The sequence below is a fragment of the Bufo gargarizans genome, chromosome 2 (genome assembly GCF_014858855.1).
Source record: "Bufo gargarizans isolate SCDJY-AF-19 chromosome 2, ASM1485885v1, whole genome shotgun sequence".
Lineage (NCBI taxonomy): Eukaryota > Metazoa > Chordata > Amphibia > Anura > Bufonidae > Bufo > Bufo gargarizans.
Window position 1 is genome coordinate 91,727,008 of NC_058081.1, and position 22,088 is coordinate 91,749,095.

General features: G+C 43.7%; 1 protein-coding gene across 7 annotated transcripts in view; it reads right to left on the bottom strand.

Annotated features, from left to right (window-relative positions):
- ADD2 (adducin 2) overlaps positions 1-22,088 on the bottom strand; it is a 122,449-nt gene that overhangs the window by 47,987 nt on the left and 52,374 nt on the right. For 4 of the 7 annotated variants that reach the window (XM_044279299.1, XM_044279297.1, XM_044279293.1 and 1 more), the window contains exon 1: positions 10,608-10,735. The exons of 1 other annotated variant lie outside the window; for it this stretch is intronic. The gene's annotated coding sequence lies outside the window, so the exon portion shown is untranslated. Of the gene's footprint in view, positions 1-8,057; positions 8,211-8,582; positions 8,694-10,607; positions 10,736-22,088 lie in introns of those variants that run through there. 2 more of the 7 variants (XM_044279294.1, XM_044279295.1) reach the window with 2 other exon arrangements.

The following is a 22,088-nucleotide window of genomic DNA, read 5'->3' on the forward strand; positions in this document are numbered from 1 at the left end:
TGTCCCCCGCTGGTGAAGAAGCGTCCACCTGCCTGTTCATTGACATGGACGGACATCTTGTCCGAACCCTGACATTCTGGACCCTATGCTGTTGAGCTGAGTAGTGGGGCAGGTGCTGAACCTCAAATTTGACTTCGGGAGCAGAACCTAAGCAAATGCCACCACCCAGATGTATGGCGGTGCATGCGCAGTTGCTGCTCTCGAAACTGAACTGAGCTAGGAATTCTAGAACTTACATTTGTTTAAAATAATAGAAGTGTGTTTAAAAAAGTGAATAAAGCTCAAAATCTTTCTAATCTTTCACAGTGTACTGTGGCTTGAATTCAGTGTTTGGGGGTCGTCTGACAAACTGTCTCCGGCCACAAAAAGAACAATCTTTCATCAGTCCACAAAATGTCTCTTTAGGCCAGTCAATGTGCTCTTTGGAAAATTGTAACCTCTTCAGCACGTGTCTTTTTTTCAACAGTAGGACTTTGTGGGGGCTTCTTGCAGATAGCTTGGCTTCACATAGGCATCTTCTAATTGTAACACTACTCACAGGTAACTTTAGACCTTCTTTGATCTTCCTGGAGCTGATTGTTGGCTGAGTTCTTACCATTTTGGCTATTCTTCTATCCATTCGAATGGTAGTTTTTCGCTTTCTTCCACGTCTTTCAGGTTTTGGTTGCCATTTTAAAGCATTTGCGATCAATTTAGCTGAGCAGCCTATCATGTTATGTACTTCTTTATATGCTTTCCCCTCTCCAATAAACTTTTTAATCAAGGTACACTGTTCTTCTGAACAATGTCTGGAACGACCCATTTTCCTCAGAATTTCAGAGAGAAATACACTGTAACCAGCATGTACAACTTTCGCTGCCTTCCTTCCTTAAATAAGGACAATAATTGCCACCTGTTTTACAAAGAATGAATATTCTTTCGAACATGCCCCTTTCAATAAGTGATTGAATTACACAGAATCAGCAGCATGCATGTCATGACAGTTGGGTCGGTTGGGTTTCTATTACTCTACTACACCTGCTAGTAAATTATTTGCCATGTAGAAATTTCATTTCTACCAAAAACAGTGATTGATCAGGTTAGTGATGTCTGACTGCTATTATTTTAAACACAACTGTATAAGTTCACTGACAATCAGACTGGCTGCATTCTGGAAGTTGCTCCTCAGCAGCAGACTGCCACCTCCTCAGCATGTGTGCGTTATAACAAAGAGACAGTCTGGTGTTAGATTCTGAGATGTCAGGATTTTAAATGTCATGCAGCGAATCCCAACTAACCTCCGCGGCCTTTCATGGTCAGATCCCCCAGGGTCACGGGTTTCCATGACAATTGCTCGAATGTGAGACTGTCCTATATATATTATAGAATGTGCCGGCAGATAAGAACCATTTGGCCCATCTAGTCTGCCCAATATACTAAATACTATGGATAGCCCCTGGCCCTATCTTATATGAAGGATGGCCTTATGCCTATCCCATGCATGCTTAAACTCCTTCACTGTATTTGCAGCTGCCACTTCTGCAGGAAGGCTATTCCATGCATCCACTACTCTCTCAGTAAAGTAATATTTCCTGATATTACTTTTAAACCTTTGCCCCTCTAATTTTAAAACTATGTCCTCTTGTAGCAGTTTTTCTTCTTTTAAATATTCTTTCCTCTTTTACCTTGTTGATTCCCTTTATGTATTTAAAAGTTTCTATCATATCCCCTCTGTCTCGTCTTTCTTCCAAGCTATACATGTTCAGGTCCTTTAATCTTTCCTGGTAAGTTTTATCCTGCAATCCATGTACCAGTTTAGTAGCTCTTCTCTGAGCTCTCTCCAAAGTATCAATATCCTTCTGGAGATATGGTCTCCAGTACTGCGCACAATACTCCAAATGAGGTCTCACTAGTGCTCTGTAGAGCGGCATGAGCACCTCCCTCTTTCTACTGGTAATGCCTCTCCCTATACACCCAAGCATTCTGCTAGCATTTCCTGCTGCTCTATGACATTGTCTGCCTACCTTTAAGTCTTCTGAAATAATAATCCCTAAATCCCTTTCCTCAGATACTGAGGTTAGGACTGTATCACTGATTTTATATTCTGCTCTTGGGTTTTTACGCCCCAGGTGCATTATCTTGCACTTATCAACATTAAATTTTAGTTGCCAGATTTTTGACCATTCCTCTAGTTTTCATAAGTCCTTTTCCATTTGGTGTATTCCTCCAGGAACATCAACCCTGTTACAAATCTTTGTATCATCAGCAAAAAGACACACCTTACCATTGAGGCCTTCTGCAATTTCGCTGATAAAGATATTAAACAATATGGGTCCCAGAACAGATCCCTGAGGTACCCCACTGGTAACAAGACCTTGGTCTGAATATACTCCATAGACTACAACCCTCTGTTGTCTGTCCCTCAGCCACTGCGTAATCCATTCAACAATATGGGAGTCCAAGCCCAAAGACTGCACTTTATTGATAAGCCTTCTATGTGGGACAGTATCAAAAGCCGTACTAAAGTCTATATATTGGGGCTGTAATGTTAAGTACAGCGCTCGCAGCCAGCTCTTTTTGTGACTTTTTTTCCGGATCATTTCAGCCTTCTAACCTTTTCGTAGGAACGTTCTAACCTACAGGCTCTCTTTACTTATATAACCTGATCTACCATTAATATGGTGATGAAGATCCTGGACACTGATAACCGAACTGTAAGTGCTCCGTAGATTCTTCAAACCCCTTTGGCACTCTACGCCAGTGGTCAGCAATCTTCGGCACTCCAGCTGCTGTGAGACTACAACTCCCAGCATGCTCTGGTGTTCTTTTAACTCTCACAGAAGTGAATGGAGTATTCTGGGATTTGAAGTTTCAGAAGTGCTGGAGTGCTGAAGGTTGCTCTAAGCAAAGGACCATTAAAATCAATCAAGGCTGTGTTCAGATCTTCAGTGTCAGGGCTCTCAAAAAACATTGTAATACCCTCAGGAGTTAAGACTTCACTTATGTCACCTTCTCACGTGTATCTATGAAAGATCAGATAAATGGTCAATGTGTCTGTATTTCCCCTTTAAGATAAAAAGGAAGCTTACGAGGCCACTCAGAAAAACCTGAAAGTAAATGTGTTCCTGGCTGTTAGTCATTAAACATGATGCTTCTCAGAGCGCCTGTGTGGAAACGCATTAGTCTTTCTCCCAGTACATTACATCTCCGCACATTATCCTGGCGCTTTCTGGTCCAAGCACTTAGCACAATGACGATGATGAGCCTCTGGGTCCGGCCTCCATCAGAACGGTCTGCGGAGAGGATTAAAGCTGTGAGATCAGCCTGTTGTCCCAGAACTGCACATTCACATGCCATTAAAATGCACGCCTCAGCACATCAAAATTATACTATAAATCTAAGGTTGGGTAACTGGCACCAGGTTATGAGCTGTGCTGAATGTGCTGTCTGCGGAGGGGGCAGGGATTTAACTATCTGCAGGCTGGACGTTTGTAAGCCTCAGTGTGTACAAAACCATAGAAGCGTTATGAAGTCATTTTATTATATATTTTAAAGAGGTTTCTCCAGGACTTAGTTATTGCTATGGGCGGATTGGCCATAGACCCTACTGGGAAATTTCCCAGTGGGCCGATGCCCTGGGGGCCGTCAGACAGGTACATACAGATCTGGTGCTCTCAGCATTAATTAATGTAGGAGCATCAGGCACTTCTGCACCTTCCCAGAACAATGATACAGTTTCATACTGTGGTGTGGGTGGCAGAATTTTGTGCTACGCTGTGGTATTTGGTTCTGATGGGGTGGTATATTGTGCTGCACTGTGGTATTTGGTTCTGCTAGGGCAGTATATTGTGCTGCACTGTGGTATCTGGTCCTCAAACACAATAAGATCCACGAGTTGCCAGTCTCTCCGATCTCCTGGTACCTGCCACGGGAACGTCCGTCACAGTACTCCCCCTTCTACGGGTGACCTCCGGGCACCCAGGACTGACCTTATCCGGGTGAGATCTATGTAAGGCATTTACTAAAAGATTGGCATTAATGTTGGATAGCGGTACCCACATCCTCTCCTCCGGTCCATAACCGTTCCAGTGGACAAAATATTGAAGGGATCCACGGAGAACTCAAGAGTCAACTATTTTCACAATCTCGAATTCCAAATTACTTTCCACCATGACCGGAGCGGGTAGCAAGGAAGATGGCTGTAATGGTTCCACATATTTTTTCAACAAAGACCTATGGAACACATTATGAATTTTCAGGGCCTGAGGAAGCTCAAGACGAAAAGCTACAGCATTAATAATGGCCGTGATCTTATATGGGCCGATAAATCTTGGACCCAACTTCCAGGAAGGTAACTTCAACTTAATGTTTCTTGTCAGCCACACGTTTATATTTGTTGCCCGTATTTTTCAAGTTATTTTGAATTTTTCGCCATGTTGATGACAATGATGCAGAAAAACGTTCTTCCTCAGGGATACCAGAAGTATTAGAACCAGAAAATGTGCCAAACTGCAGGTGAAATCCATAGGCCCCAAAAAATGGCGACTCACCAGTGGACTCCTGACTACGATTGTTTATGGCAAACTCTGTCAAAGATAAAAAGGAAGACCTTTCCTCCTGGCTCTCAAATACAAAACCTCTCAAGTAAGTCTCCAGACTCTGATTAGTGCGCTCCGTCTGTCCGTTCGACTGAGGATGAAAAGCCGAAGCCAGACGAGTACAGAACGCCTTCCAGAATCGAGTCCCACGTGAGACCACGTCAGAGGGAATGCCATAAAGTTTCACAATGTTGTCAACAAATACCTGTGCAAGGGTTTTAGCATTAGGTAGGCCTGGTAATGCAATAAAATGTACCATTTTACTAAAGCGATCAACTACCACCAGAATAACAGTCTTTCCTGAAGAATCGCCCCTTCCAACCAATGATGCTATTCCTCAAAAGCCAATTTAATGGCCAGCAACTCTCTGTTACCCACATCATAATTTTTCTCAGCGGGGGATATTTTTTTTTGAGAAAAATTCACATGGTCGCCATTTACCAGGTGATGGGCCCTGTGACAAAACTGCTCCTACCCCCACCTCGGATGCGTCCACTTCCAGAATAAACGGTTGTGACACATCTGGCTACACCAATATGGGAGCAGAAGAAAAGCATTCCTTAATCGCAGAAAAGGCTTGTAACACCGAATCAGACCATACAGAGACATCTGTCCCTTTCTTAGTCATGTCTGTTAAGGGTTTTACTATTGTTGAATAATTCTTAATACATTTTCGGTAATAGTGAATCCTAAAAATCGCAAAAGAGACTTTAGATTTTTAGGTCGATCCCAGTCCAATACAGCACAGACTTTCTCAGGATCCATTCAAAAACCCGAAGATGACAGCGGGTAGCCCAAGAACTGCACCTCGTGTACCGTAAAAACACATTTCTCTAATCTTGCGAACAATTTATTATACCTTAGAATCTGTAACACCTGTCTCACATGATTCTGATGTGTTTCTATATCAGGAGAATAAATAAGAATGTCATCCAAATACACGATCACAAACCTCCCCACCAGGTGATGAAAGATGTCATTCACAAAATGTTGGAAGACCGGGTACTACCAGCAAAGGACAAATGCACATTCTCCCCCACTCACACCTCCGATAGTCAGATGGGATTTAGACGCACCTTTTTGTTTCTCTTTTTGCTGCTGAATGCTTGGACATATATTTACAAAATGTCCCACTTGACCGCAGAAAAAAGATACTTCCTGCTTGCGACTCCTACTTTTGAAAGCAGATCCCAGAGTGGCCCCCCCCTAATTGCATGGGTTCATCCCCAGGTACAAGCTCAGGAGTCTCTTCACTCAAAGAGTCAAAGGAATATGGTATGTTATGTAATAGAACGTCCTGAGAGAGTGGACCCTTAGATCTCTCTCTTAGGCGTCTATCAATACGTACAGCTAAAGACATAGCGACTTCCAACGACTCAGGATTCTCATGAAAGGCTAAAGCGTCCTTCAGCCTCTCAGATAATCCCTGACAAAACTGGCTACAGAGAGCTGTATCGTTCCACTCAGTATCCGTAGCCCACCTCCTAAATTCGGAACAATAGATCTCTGCCGAACGCTATCCCTGACGCAGGCCGCGTAACTTAGTCTCGGCCATGGAGGTTCGGTCCGGGTCATTATAGATGAGACCTAAAGCTCTGAAAAATGCATCTTCTGATGGGAGAGACTGTGATCCAGTTAGCAGAGAAAAAGCCCAAGACTGGGCATCCCCTTTAAGCTACAAAATACTCACACCCACTCTCTGGCTCTCGTCCCCAGATGAGTGTGTGCATGCAACTTAAAGTACCATTTGCATGCTTCCCTGAACTGAATAAAATTATCATTCTCCCCCTTTCCCGAGAATCTATACGGGAGAGCAACTTTAGGTTCAGGACAGGTCAGGTAACCACTACTAGGGTCAGCCAACAGTGGTCTCTGCATCTGTGAGACGGTCGTGCGGAGGTCATCCAACTCCAGAGACAGCCCCTGTAGCTGTCCGGTCAGTGCAGCGATAACATCCATGGCTGAACTGATACAGACACCAAAATGACAGTTATTCGGCGGTTTATAATGTCACGATCAGTGTGGGGGAAAAACTCCACACTAAACACAGGAGGGAAGGGGAACAGTAACTGGGCCTGGAAACAAGGGAAGGAACAGGTCACCTCCTAAACAACCCTAATCCAGGCCCTAACTACCTATCAATATGAAAAGACCTTGAAGGTAGGAATATTCATATGCTGTATACCTAGGCCCTTATATCCCTATAAGGCCCCGGAATGAGGTTAGGACCAGATGGACCCATTCTTTCCCAGATGGACGAATGGAAGTCTCTGTCTCAGGCCCAGATACAAACAACAGGGAATATAACAAACACAAAAATTTGTACAAAAAACTATAATTGTGTACAAAATGTATTTGCCAAGAATCAAATTTGCAAAATAAGTGTAGCATAAGCACCAGAATGTTTTCAATAATTATGGTATTATTGTACTTGCAGAGTGCTGTTGCATTGTCTTTTTTCCTTGTGTTTCTAGCCATGGCAGCGTGCACCTGCACATTGGGATGTGCTGACTGACCCCCTTTTTTGCAGTAAAACAGATGTAGAGAGCTTTGTAAATGACCCCAATTGTGCTCATCTATTTAAACTGGGGTCTCTTAGTGCCCACTAGGCTAAAGGGGTTATCCCATGACTAATGTAAAAAATGAAAATCGAAAAATGACAGAAGCTAGAAGCAGCCCTGTACTGCACATGGATCCAGAGATCTCCCCATTCATTGCTCTGCTAGATTTATATCAAGCTCAAGGGGAGTGTCTTTTCTGCTGCGGCTAAGGGGGCGTGTCCATGCTCTCCCTATCACAGCTCAGAGGGTGTGTCCATGCTCTCCCTATCACAGCTCATAGGGTGTGTCCATGCTCTCCCTATCACAGCTCATAGGGTGTGTCCATGCTCTCCCTATCACAGCTCATAGGGTGTGTCCATGCTCTCCCTATCACAGCTCAGAGGGTGTGTACATGCTCTACCTATCACAGCTCAGAGGGTGTGTCCATGCTCTCCCTATCACAGCTCAGAGGGTGTGTCCATGCTCTCCCTATTACAGATCAGGAGACAATTGGAGGATGAAACTGAGCATGTGCGGCCATCTCAGTGAGCAGGACAAAGAAATAAGAAAAAACATAGAGCAGGATGTGCTATACAGATAAATTTTATTGAATAACTCAGTGGTTATGCTAAATCTTTAATTACATGCAATTACAAAAGTATTCAGACCCAGGTGCTGGTTTGAAAACTGTAGAATATTTTTCGTGGGACAACCCCTTTAACCCTGTATGAGAATCATAAACTCGTGGTATCAAATTCAGGCAGATCAGTGAAGCAACCTAAGGCTCCCATCATTTTGTAAGCTTTGTGCACAAGCAATGGAGGAGAAGGATGTCTATACTGCATGGCCGTGGGCACGGATGGAGATGGTAGCTGTAGTATTTGTATTTTTACGTAGGGTTTATAGAAATCGGAACAATAATTTTGGCATCATGACTCACATCTCCATATGAGGCCCTCAGGATGGCGGTGAATCAGTCCCTCGCACACAATTCCCACTCCTCTGTCGCCTCCTCCTTACCAGGGCTCTGCATCCCGGGAGTTGCTAGGACACAGACGGGGAGGGATGCTCGCACAGCTCGCTCCTTGCATATCTGCACACACACATTACAAGCGTCAGCACAGCTGCTGCCAACCCAACACACCTATCACTGCCAAAACCAAGGCACACATGACATCCAGCTGAACCCAGCCGCACAGCTTTACATGTCGCAACTTCTGAGCGGCAGCCAATTTTTTTTCCAGAATGACAAATGCAGCAGATGGGAGATGCCACATGGACTGGATCGCCTATGTAAAAAGATCTATAAATGCAAAGGAGCATGTGTGCCATACCCTGCAAGCAATGTACTATACACAATACACATGATAAAGTATTGGTTTTACGCACACACTCCCATATAGAGACTCTCATTAAAATATAATCAAGTCGTCAAGGACAGTCCCAGGGAGGAACGTGTACTTACAGTATTTCATTATGTATCCCATCCATAGAGCGGCCTCTAATGACAAATGCATAGAAATCACCCTCCGCCCGGCGGCTGACGTCCCCGAGTCTCACGAGGTCTGCGCTGTAACTATATGTATAAGCAAATGTGGAAGCTCTTTTTATTTTAGTGCTTATATAACCCCATTAACAAATCATATATTGTACCCCAGGAGTGGAGGGCTCCATGCTTACAGCCCGGAAGGGCATTGGGTCCCATGGGCCATGAGAGCATGCTGGCATATACTTCGATTTACACAAGGGATTCCACTGTAGGAGAACAGCTAGAAGGAGAAATGGCAGATAAAATATGTCAAGCTATAGAGAGTTTAGGTGCATAGATGGTAGGCCCATCTAAATAAAGTTCAGGGTGTGAACGCCAACATATGCCATAACGTAAATCGTGTTAAAGGGGTTTTCCAGTACTTAGGTACTGATCGCCTATAAATATCAGCTCGGTGGGGGTCCGACACCCTGCACAAGCCACGAAAATGGCACAAAAATTAAGCAAAAAAAAAAATCTGGTGAAAAAAAGCATGCTATGTGAGAGGCCTAAACCACTTACAGAAAGCATACATCTACAACATGATGAGATATGATGGATGAAATAGAAATAGAAGATACAAAGATGAGGACTGAATAATCAATGAATAGAGAAGGAAATAATAATAAAAAGGTAACACTATAACACGGGGATCAAAACGCCTGGTTGAAATATATACTGTGCAAGAAAAACTTAGATGAGCAGCGCTGTATGTACATGAAGGACTGAAACCCAATGAGAACATGTAAACTTCTCAGCCCTTTACTCATCCCTCTTGAGCTCTGGTCTCTTCACTTTCTGAGGGTGGGCAGTCACAGACAATGGCTAATGTGATAATCAAGCACCTGCATCTCCCAGGAGTGCAGTGCAGTGAGCTCCTGCTAACAACTTCTCCTGTATAGAAAATAGTGCCCAGCGATTCCACTAATAAACGGCACTATGATACGTAATGTCCTCCTGATTTCTTTCTCCACTCTGGTAGACAGATAGAGATATAGCAATATATTTGTATGATTTAAGAAATAAGGACAAATGAATGAAAGGTGTAGATTTCGGCCGGATCTTGTCCTTATGTGAATATTACAGTTGTTGGCAATGTTAACACTTTGAGGTTCGTGTACAACTGTTTCTAGAGTTCTGCTTCAAGGGGTTGTACAGTAGCTTAATATTTATGACCTGTCAATACCTGATCGAAGGGAGGGGGGGGGGGAGACACTCTAGCACCCTCGCTGATCAGCTGTTTGTATTGGTAACATTGCTTGTACAAGTGCTGCATCCTCTTCAAAATGATCTCCATGCCGTCTACATTGTAACAGCAGCGCAGGGTCATTAAAACTGCGATTACACTACACCGCCGCTGCAATGGAGTCGAGGCGCAGTAAGAGGAGGCAGAACTTGTATGAGCAATGCCACCACTACAAACAGCCGATCGGCGGGGGTGCTGGAGCCCGCTTTCCCATCGATCTGATATTGATGACCTATCCTGGGGACAATTTTTTTTTTTTTAAATGGCATGGATAACAACAAAAATGGCACCAAAAACTCAACAAAATGCTGTGTGCAAACCCAGCCTCATGGTGTGAATACCCCCTTACACGACATGTATACACATAGCAGTGTGCATTGCCTCTTACCAATGCAGAGAATGAAACTATTTGAGGACTAGAAGTCCTTAACCCCAATCACAGATATCTGGCTGTTAATAATGGCAAAGATGGCACAATATACTGCAAGTGAAACATCAGAAAAACATAAAGTTCTGTAATATTCAGTAACAATAATAATAATAAACCTAATACATTGTATCTACAATAAAAAAATAAAAAAATATACTGCTGCCTGCACGGAGTGCACATGTAGGTCCAGTTTGTGTCCTGCATTGTATACATATCTCCCATATTCCCTAATGCTAGAAAAGTGACATTGATCGGTCGCAGGGAGCCCAGTGCATCAATTACTCACTCAGGATATAAAATAACAGACAAGAGGCGCAGTAATGGGGGCTCTTCCTCTGCAGACAGACGCTCCTGGGCTCAGATGGCTGTCCCATGAGACGGAGATGGAGCATACAGAACCACGTGTGTCACAGTTCTGACGAGGATCTACTCTGTAATCTGGTGACAAGAGGGAGGACAGATGGCTGTTTTTGTGAGATAAACCCAGTGCCTACTCCACCCACATTTCAACACCCCCCTTCAAGAGAATCTTAATCAAAATCAAACATCTCAGTAGAGGAAAGCAGTGGAGGCCGAGAGTGAGATATTAGCTGGAGCCGACAGCGGCTGCAATGAGCATGTCTCTCAGGAACAGACAGTGGGCACCATGTAATACTTAAAGGGGTTATGCCATGATTGATGTAAAAAATGAAAATCAGACATCATATAGTACATGACAATCTCTTTCTAACAAAGCTAGAACCAGCCCTGTACCCCATATGGATCTAGAGATCTCCCCGTTCATTGCTTTCTAGATTTATATCAAGCTGACAGCTCAAGGGGAGTGTCTTTTCTGCTGCAGCTCAGGGGGCGTGTCTCAGCTCTCCCTATCACAGCTCAGGGGGCGTGTCCTTTCTGCTGGAGTTCTCTGCCTATCACAGCTCAGGAGGCAGTTGAAGGATGAAACAGAGCATGTGCGACCTTCTCAATGAGCAAATATATAAAACCTATACATTTTTATTAATTAAACCAGCTACTGATACTGTACACACTCTAATATGCTTTTATTTTCTGACTGTAGATTTTTTTAATTTCCTGTACAGGATTATGGGGACGGCCATCTTGCCCAAGCTGCCATTTACAGCATTTAGAGATATACTTTACAGCAGCCACATGGACCATGGGAACCTGCATGTTCATTGACTTCTATGGGAGTATTTTATAGACAAACACTGTGAACCGTGCAGGGGTCATTATTCAGAGAGGGGGAGTAGATAAGCTGTGGCCATTACCTATTATGAATGTTGGATCTTATGTTATCCATCTATAGGAGTTACCTATGCTTGTAATCCTGTGTGTGATTTTAATGAGCTGATTACTGAGAAGTGACTTTTACAGAACGCACACGGCCGGTATCCGGAAGATAGGCTATCATTATTCTGATCCCAGTAAAGTATTTATGAGTTCTGATATCAGAGGGCATATACACTTTTCCATATATGTAAAGGTGCTTCCACGAGAAAAATATTGGTGGCCTGTCATTACGATAGGCCATCAATTTTTAATAGGGGGGGGGGCATAAAAGGCCCCCCCCTTTAAACATGGCCCATTGTTTACACAGGCACAGTGGCTTGTCCTTTTATTTTGCTGATCATAGGGAGTTCTGGGGATATGAACCACATCAAACATTGATCAATATTTGATTCCCAAAAACCCCTTTGAGACTTTCCATAGACAGAGAAACTGATGCTACAGGCGCCACATGTGGAGCAGACTCCATAAGAGAAGGCTAAGGCCATCTTGACCCACTTTTGCTTCTGCTCCAAGTTCTCCTCATCATTCAGCAGGCACAGGCAGCAGGGGGATTATCAAATCCTGTACTGGAGCCCAAATTTGCCTGGGATTATTTCAGATGCAGTTTTAATAGTATAAACCCTCTAGCTAATGCATGTAGAGACATTTTAATGCTTATGTATTAGGGAAAGTCACCCCTGATAAAATATAACCCGCAGGTCTAGAAGGGGCAGTCATCCTTAATGCTCCTTCCCTGCCCCAGAACGAGGACAGGATCATTATATTCCCATCCCCCTCTATAGCATCCTCTAAATTCTAATTTAGTAAGTAAAAGGCAGAAACATAACAGGAGGTCTCCTGACTTGTACTAAGGATACTTTCACACTAGCGCTATTCTTTTCCGGCACTGAGTTCCGTCCTAGGGGCTCAATACTGGAAAAGAACTGATCGGTTTTATCCTAATGCATTCTGAATGGAGAGTAATCCGTTCAGGATGCATCAGGATGTCTTCAGTTCAGTCTTTTTGCCATTTCAGGACGGAGATAATACCGCAGCATGCTACGGTTTTATCTCCGTCCAAAAAGACTGAACACTTGCCGGAATAAATTTACATTGAAGCGTATTAGTGCCGGCATTAAGTATTCCGGCAAAACGGACCCGGCTTTCCGGTCTGCGCATGTGCAGACTGAAAAAAATGCAAAAAAAAATGTATACCGGATCCGTTTTTCCAGATGACACCGAAGAGACGGATCCGGCATTTCAATACATTTGTCAGACGGATCCGCATCCAGATCTGTCTGACAAATGCCATCAGTTTGCATACGTTTTGCCGGATCCATTGCCGGAACTGCCTGCCGGAATCCTCTGCCGCAAGTGTGAAAGTATTGTAACATGAGCATTACAGGTACACGGGGAGGATGTGTGCCATCATTGACAAATGTAATGTTATACCAGATGTCTCAGACACAGCAGCCTCATAACAAGGAAGACTCATCTCATTGATCCCCCACCTGCCACTCACATTCCCACGCTTCCTATGTCCCTTGCTTCTCCTTGTACTTCCTAGTCCCTATGGACACGGAAATGTGGCCACACAAGTAATCACTGGTTCAGGAAGGCCACTGCTGTGGCCACTGATTGGCTGAATGGTCAAATTTCTGTGCCAGGGGGAACCAGGAAGTACAGTACGGAGACTGAAGGAGGAACTGGGAAGTATGTAGAGACAGTAGAGAGACTGAAGGCAGAACCAGGAAGTACATAGAGACAGCAGAGAGACTGAAGGCAGAACCGGGAAGTAGATAGAGACAGTAAAGAGACTGAATGGGAGGCAGGAAGCACATAGAGACAGTAGAGAGACTGAAGGGGAACCAGGAAGCACATAGAGACAGTAGAAAGACTGAAAGGGGAACCATGTAGAGACAGTAGAGAGACTGAAGGCAGAACTGGGAAGTAGATAGAGACAGTAAAGAGACTGAATGGGAGGCAGGAAGCACATAGAGACAGTAGAGAGACTGAAGGGGAACCAGGAAGCACATAGAGACAGTAGAAAGACTGAAAGGGGAAACATGTAGAGACAGTAGAGAGACTGAAGGCAGAACTGGAAAGTAGATAGAGACAGTAAAGAGACTGAAGGGGAGGCAGGAAGCACATAGAGACAGTAGAGAGACTGAAGGGGAACCAGGAAGTACGTAGAGATAGTAGAGAGACTATAAGGGGAACCAGGAAGCACATAGAGATAGTAGAGAGACTGAAGGCAGAACCAGGAAGTACATAGAGACAGTAGAGAGACTGAAGGGGAACCATAAAGCACATAGAGACAGTAGAAAGACCGAAATGGGAACCATGTAGAGACAGTAGAGAGACTGAAGGCAGAACCGGGAAGTAGATAGAGACAGTAAAGAGACTGAAGGGAGGCAGGAAGCACATAGAGACAGTAGAGAGACTGAAGGGGAACCAGGAAGTACGTAGAGATAGTAGAGAGGCTAAAAGGGGAACCAGGAAGCACATAGAGATAGTAGAGAGACTGAAGGCAGAACCAGGAAGTAGATAGAGACAGTAGAGAGACTGTAAGGCGAACCAGGAAGCACATAGAGACAGTAGAAAGACTGAAAGGGGAACCATGTAGAGACAGTAGAGAGACTGAAGGCAGAACCGGGAAGTAGATAGAGACAGTAGAGAGACTGAAGGGAAACCGGGAAGTACGTAGAGATAGTAGAGAGACTGAAAGGGGAACCAGGAAGCACATAGAGACAGTAGAGAGACTGAAGGCAAAACAAGGAAGTATATAGAGACTGAAAGGGGAACCAGAAAGCATTTGAAAGGGATTTTTAAAGTATACCATATCTTATTTTTTTTTTACTGTCTAGACAACTCCTATAAAGGACAGCTCTACATTCTTACGTTGGTGGAGGATCTGGCTTATGATGTCTGTATGCAGTTGGTAAATGGTAACCTAGAAAATCTGATAATCTGGAACTTTTTCCAGCACTAAACCCCCAAATCAAATGTTTTAACACTGTATTTTGGGGTTTCTTACCTTACGAGTGCACCTTATATATTTTCTATGACTGTCTGTTAATCAGGTGTAGTACCCCATACCTGGTGGTATCTGCAATGTTTTAGAATATTGTAAATAGTTATGTGTTATATATTGTTATCTATTTGTATGTTTTTGGCTGCTATTTTCAGTAGGGAGTGGATGGCAAAGGTTGGCAGCAACAGGGCTAACCACCCTGTTCCTCCCCTCTTGGTAGGAGTGGGTTGGTGCTATTTCCTACCAGGAGTTTTTAGTTCAACCTAAGAGAGGAGAGGAAGCACACTGCTGAGCTCCTGCTCCTAAGAAGGATTATCCAGAGAGAACGACCAACAATTTTTCTCAAGTAAATCCTTGAGAAGTCAGACAGCAGAGTGACCACCTGTGAGGTGAGGGCTACACCCAGACTACCACTAGGCCAGTACAATACAAGTTCTAAATTTCAGCCATCCAACCTGCCTCCATCCTTACTGGTGCTAGAGAGCTGTACTTGGAAATTGCTGCTAAGGGGTTAAAACATGGAGATGCGACTTTTTAGAATGTTGCACATCATAAATGAGAATTAGGAGGTTGTCCCACGAAAAAAAAATTCTACAAAATTCTACATTGTTCAAACCATTATCTGGATCTGCATACTTTTCTAATTGCATGAAATTAAAAATGTATTATAGCCACTGAGCTATTCACTGAAATCTATCTGTATAGCGCCACCTGCTGTTTGCTCTTTTTCTAATTTCCCTGTCCTGCTTACTGAGATGGAAGCACATGCTCCATCCTTCAACTGCCACGTGCTGCAGCAGAAAGGACACAGCCCCAGAGAAAGTGCACATCCCCTAATCTTCCTAGTTTAAAATAAATCTATTGGAGCAATGAATGGGGGGAGCTCTGGATCCGGGTGAGGTACAGGGCTGGTTCTCCCTTTGTTAGAAAGGGACTGTCATGTGATATCAGATTTTCATTTTTTACATTCATCGTAGGATAACCCCTTTAAAGGAGAAATCCTGATCTACTTTTCATTCCACTTCTAAAAGTGGCGAGGCTCACCAAATGTCACAAAATTTGAACAAATATTGCAAAAATTTGCATCAAATGTTGCACGCTGGCATGAAATTAGGTATTTTTACGCTGCAAAACTGGCATAGCAGATTTGATAAATGACCCCCAAAATGTAAAGTCGGTAGAAAATGAGAGCGGGGAGAAGCCAGAGCAATGTTCTTGTGTGTACCTTTTCAGAATGAGTCACGGTCACACTCTTGGCTATTCATTTCGTGTGCCACTTGGGGATTGTGTTGTTGCGCTTGTGCCTAAGGGTTTGAACGCGTTATTTTCAGAGTGTAATTAATGTCTGTTAAAGTGACAATATACAACAGAGGAGCAGCAGGAAGGCTAGTACAGGGCTGCACAGAGCGTCCATGGCAGATTAGTAGCTGGCACGCCCCGGCTGTTTCCAAGGCAGAGAAAATTGGCTTCCATTGTTGCTAGGTAGAAGCAGCTCCCATTGGGAAAAGGCCATTCTCTCATGGTATAAACTGGTTTGACTTCACCCTTAGATTACTGGTAGATGCAGAGACTCTGGGGGTCCATGGGGGCATCGCTCACACAGTAGTTTGTTAAAATGAATCCCCTTACATTCGTTTTTGCATTTTTATGGTTATTTATGCATCCAAATAAAAGGTAAAACATAAAAATGTTTACAGGAAAACTGCATAAACTGAAGCATAAAAATCAGCAGAACAGATATGGTTAATAGTCAATAACCTAATAAACAAAATTACCCAAAAAAATACACCTAATGGGCATTAGGACTGTATATACATAGTAAATAGTACTTATCGTCCCCATGAAACACCAATGCTGAACTACATTCACTTATCACTTTGGATGATGCTGTTCCTCTGTAATGCCTCCTAGAAGAGTATGAATAAATGTACAACTCCTGCCAATAGGGTGTGCCCCTATACTGTCTGAGGCTATGTTCACACATATCTCAAAGAAAAGCTATGTGTGAATATAGGAAGAGAGAGGAGCTACATGTGCTCATGTCTCGGAAGAAGAAAGCCATCTCTACTCTACAGGGCTCCAGAAAGAGAAAGAAAGAACTAGAAGGTCCAGAATCTGCATGGACGAGCATTGGAGTCAGTCAGCAAGGTATCTGCTGTTTAAAGACTTTACTGCAGTGAAGGGGACATTGCTAATACACCCTTCCACACTTTGGCACAGTCCTGGGCAGGTGTATCTAAATACTGAACTCCTCAGCAGAGAATTACAGACAAGTTTGCAAGAATAATATTGCCAGCCTTAGATCCTGTAGACGGAAAGATAGAGAAAAGGAGTACTATAGCGCCCATCATTGCTCATATCCAAACTTTGCCATTGGGTAAGATTTGCACTGTGCCGTCTTCTACATAACTTCGGTGTACCCTGCTGGTGTAGATTTAGACCATTTATTACACCTAGAATAGGCATAGAAATTGATAAATGAGACAGGCCTGCCCCCTCCCTGCCCACTTTTTCAGACCTGTGTGAACAGGGAAAAGTCGCAGATTGCTGTGCAAATAACCTTTGCACCGCTATCTGCAACAGATATAGGTCAAAAAGTGTCATGTATCTGTTTGTAAATGATCCCCTATTTTCTTAAGAGACATAGTGGGACAGCAATGGACACAGGCAGGGGCATAACTACCATAGCGGCAGACCATCCAACTGCTATGGGGCCTGCTTATGTACGCCACTGGACACAGGCCTATTACCTGCTAGCCTTGCATGTCTCTATGGTGGGTCTATATCCCTGCTGCTTGCTTAGTCTTCTATGTCTATATGATGGGGCTATAGACCTGATACCTACTTAGCTTTCTAGGTCTATATGATGGATCTATAGATGTACTACATGTTTAGCCTTCTATGTCTATATGTTGCCTGCCTGCTAAGCCTTTAGTGTTTATATGATGTGTCTATGGATCTGCTGCATGCTGTGTCTTCTACATCTATATGGTGGGCCTATAAATCTTATACTTATCTAGACTGAGCATTACTAAAAACACACAATTCTACTAGGCTTTATTCCTGTCATATTTATGGTCTTCAGTTATTGATATCGATAACCTATCCTAAGAAATAGGTCATCAATAACAGATTGACGGTGGTCCAACTGCAAACACCCCGACCGTTCAGCGGTTTGAAGGGGTGGTGGCACTCGTGCAAGGGCTGTGTCCTCCTCAGTGTTTACCTGCATGCCATCTAGATTGTAGTGGTGGTGCAGGGTGATTACAACCCATTCAAGTGAAGCTGTAATTACCCTGCACCTCCGCCATAATGTAGACAGCGTGCAGGTAAACATGTCATGATCGTCAGGTGTGCTGGGAGTCAGCCCCTCAGCAATCTGATATTGATGGCCTATCCTGAGGATACAGTAGGTGATCAATAGCTGTAGCCTGTAACGTATACGACAGGACAAATATGTTAAAAGGATGCCTGTGACAGATGCCATACAATAGACATGTAAGCCTATGGACATGTTTAGCTTGTATACAAGGAGCTTTCCCAGAATACATGCTAAACAAACATCATAAATATCGGGTGAACCTAGCCTGGACAGGATTTACAGACCAACCATGAGCGTTCCTGTTGAGCAGAGAACAGACTTCTTTGAGTGCAGTGAGCTGCTGTCCAGAGTGCTGAACTAGGAATATGAGCAATTACAAATGTCTTAGGCTAGTTGCACAGTAGCGTTTACCGATCTGGCAGGCCGTTTTGGCTGTGAACAGCCTGCTGGATCGGGCATTGCCGAACGCTGCCGGAATGCTGTCCGGCCCCATTAACCAGGGCTGATCCAGCCGCACATCCAGCAAATATACAGTGAAACAGCTGGACAAATACTGCTGTGCAATGTTTTTTGTCTGACCGATTCCCTGTATTCTGTGCCAGAACAGCCTGCCGGAAGGCTGCGCTGGCAGTGTGAAACGGGCATTAGGTAGATATATGGGTTGTAGAAAAGGGATAGTTAAAACCAGACAGGCATTCATTACATGGCTCAGTCTAGAGCAGGGTTTCTCAACTCCGGTCCTCGGGACGCACCTACCGGTCAGGATTTGAGAATATCCCACAGAATGAATACCTGTGGTAAGTCCTGATGCATGGACACTAATTATAATCACCTGCTCAATACTAAGGGAATCCTGAAAAAAACATGACTGGTAGGGGGGTCCCGAGGACCGGAGTTGAGAAACCCTGGTCTAGAGGTTTGTCCAGTGACTCAGAGCTTTTATCCATAGGATCTGGAAGAAATTTATTGTGAAATGCTCCATCATATGCAGCCTTACAAAGCATTGCTTGTAGGTGAGGATATAGTGCCTCCTGGAAACATCATAAGGCACCACACGTTTTCCTACAGGTTTGTAGCACAGACTTGTAGGGATAGTGTTTACTGTCATACAAGATCCATGTCATGGACCCATCAGGTAGGGCTATTCATACTAATTCCTTCTAATATCCAACGGTAGATGCAGTGCTATTCATCACATCTACAGAAATCACAACGGAACCTGGAGGACTCTAATTCAGTGGGGTCCATTGGCTCCCAGTCATATCCGCCATACAACAAAGTGCTGAGGCTCTCATTATAAATGAGCACTAGTGTGAACAAATTCCTATATAAATGGGTAAAATTAAAACTTTGTACAAACATATTTCCCATCTGTGTGTTCAACAGACTGCACATGGACCCATAGACGTCCAAGAAGATTAAGAGTTGGTGTCAAACTCGGGACAGGACCTATTCTGATCCATGTCTCACAGAAAAAGTGTCTGACCACTGCGAGGGCCACGTCCTACAACAGGGATCAGCAACCTTCAGCACTCCAGCTGCTGTGAAACTACAACTCCCAGCATGCACATAACTCTCACAGAAGGGAAAGCAGGATTCTGGGAGTTGTAGTTTCAGAACAGCTGGAGTGCCAGAGGTTGCTGATCCCTGTCCTACACTGCCATACGGACCTCACTGCCATTTAATAATCATCCGCGTGTTGGGGCCGCCACAGGGACAATTGTAATAACGGACGTAGGAATAAGCTATTGTTTCTGAGAAATAAAATGTCATTAGATTAGATTTTATGAAATCGAGTGTCTGCTGTATGAGGAGATATCAGTCAGGGCGCTGCTGTCATATACGCTTGTGACTGGCCCCTGGTATTTAGACCTGTCCTTATATCATCAGGTCAATGCACATGGCCTTTCTCAGTGACATTTCAACAAGACGCTGCTGATGAATCTGTGCCTATTATGTGTCTCTGTTTAGAAGTTTCAGTACATAATGGCGTACTGCTGGGAAAGGGCTGTGGGGAGGACTGGTTCATTACCGTCATGAAACACCCTGCAGCCCTGCTCATTAACACATGAGATGATTTTAAAGTCAGATCCCACATGGAATATTGTGTACAATGTAGAGCAGCCTCCAGCACTACAGCTGTTTAGAAACTACAACTCCCAGAATCCTCCCTTCACTTCTACAGCCAAGTAAGTGCACATGGTGGGAGTTGTAGTTTTTACAGCAGCTGGAGTGCCGAACGTTTCTGATCCCTGATGTAGGGCTTGAGTGAGTGAGTGAGTTCAAAGACGGGTAACTAAAGTAATAACCGGAATGGGTGGACTACAGTACCCAGAAAGATTATCAACATTAGGGTTATTCACTTTAGAAAAAAGACGACTGAGAGGAGATCTAATTACTATGTATAAATATATCAGGGGTCAGTACAGAGATCTCTCCCATCATCTATTTATCCACAGGACTGTGACGAGGGGACATCCTCTGAGTCTGGAGGAAAGAAGGTTTGTACACAAACATAGAAGAGGATTCTTTACGGTAAGAGCAGTGAGACTATGGAACTCTCTGCCTGAGGAGGTGGTGATGGTGAGTACAATAAAGGAATTCAAGAGGGGCCTGGATGTATTTCTGGAGCGTAATAATATTACAGGCTATAGCTTCTAGAGAGGGGCCTGGATGTATTTCTGGAGCGTAATAATATTACAGGCTATAGCTACTAGAGAGGGGCCTGGATGTATTTCTGGAGTGCTATAGCTATTCTGATTTTCAGATTTGAAGTTTGGGAAATTTCTTTCCTGTTGAGATGAGGAACATTGGCTTCTACCTCATGAGGTTTTTTTGCTTTTCTCTAGATCAGGCATGCTCAACCTGCGGCCCTCCAGCTGTTGCAAAACTACAACTCCCAGCATGCCTGAACAGCCTACAGCTATCAGACTACAGCAGGGCATTGTGGGAGTTTTAGTTTTACAACAGCTGGAGGGCCGCAGGTTGAGCATGCCTGCTCTAAATCAACTTTGTAGAATACCAGGCTGAACTGGTTGGACGGACGTCTTCTTTCAGCCTCAACGAATGGAGGTCATTTATCAAATCTACTATGGTAGTAAAAATGTCACGAGATGTTGCATGCGTCATTTTGTGCATATTTTTGCGACATTTGGTGAGCCTTGCCACCTCAGTAAACTAAAAAAAAAAAAAAAAAAAAAACGTGGTTCAGGATTAGAGATTCAAACTGTGGTATGTCTCATTTATGATGTTTGACTTTCTTAAAAGTTGCAATCTCCTGGCGTACTTTCACTGAGAGCGGCTAAACCATATTGCGCCAAATTGAATAAAACTGAGCGCCAGTTCATAAATGTGGCGCAGCGACACAAACCAGATTTAAAACTGACACCAAAAACACCAAAAATGATCAGTTCCCCCCTATGTTACTATGTTGCACTGCAAGCACAGGAATGTTACTGCAATGTAAACATAACAGGAGGACTAAAACTAGATGGTAAAATCCACAAAAATATGGGAAGAGAACAGAACATTTAGGAAGGGTTTTTCATGTGCTATTCTGGATAGTCCCACAATCTGTCAGCAGTCAGAGCTCTGCACAGTGAAGTTTCCAAGTAGCACAGTGTTTTTTTTCTGCGTAGAATCGGATAGAAATATATTGAAAAATAAGTAAACAAAAGGCAACAAAATTATGTAAAATACATATAAAAACAAACACAAAAGTATCATTTTACTACACGGATTATAAATAATCACTATAAAATAAGGAGGAATTTTTAGTGAAGAAAGACAAAACAATCAGCTTAAGGCCTCATGCACACGACCGTGCCGTTTTTTGCGGTCCGCAAACCGTGGATCCGTAAAAAACTGAAGCCACCCGTATGCCTTCCGCAATTTGCGGAACACAACGGGCAGCCCATTGTAGAAATGCCTATTCTTGTCTGCAAAAATGAAAAAATAGGACATGCTATATTTTTTTTGCACGACCACGGAACGGTGCAACGGATGCGGACAGCACACGTAGTGCTGTCCGCACCTTTTGCGGCCCCATTGAAGTGAATGGGTCCGCACCCGAGCAGCAAAAAATGCAGCGGCTCGGATGCGGACCACAAAAACGGCCGGGTGCGTGAGGCCTTACACGG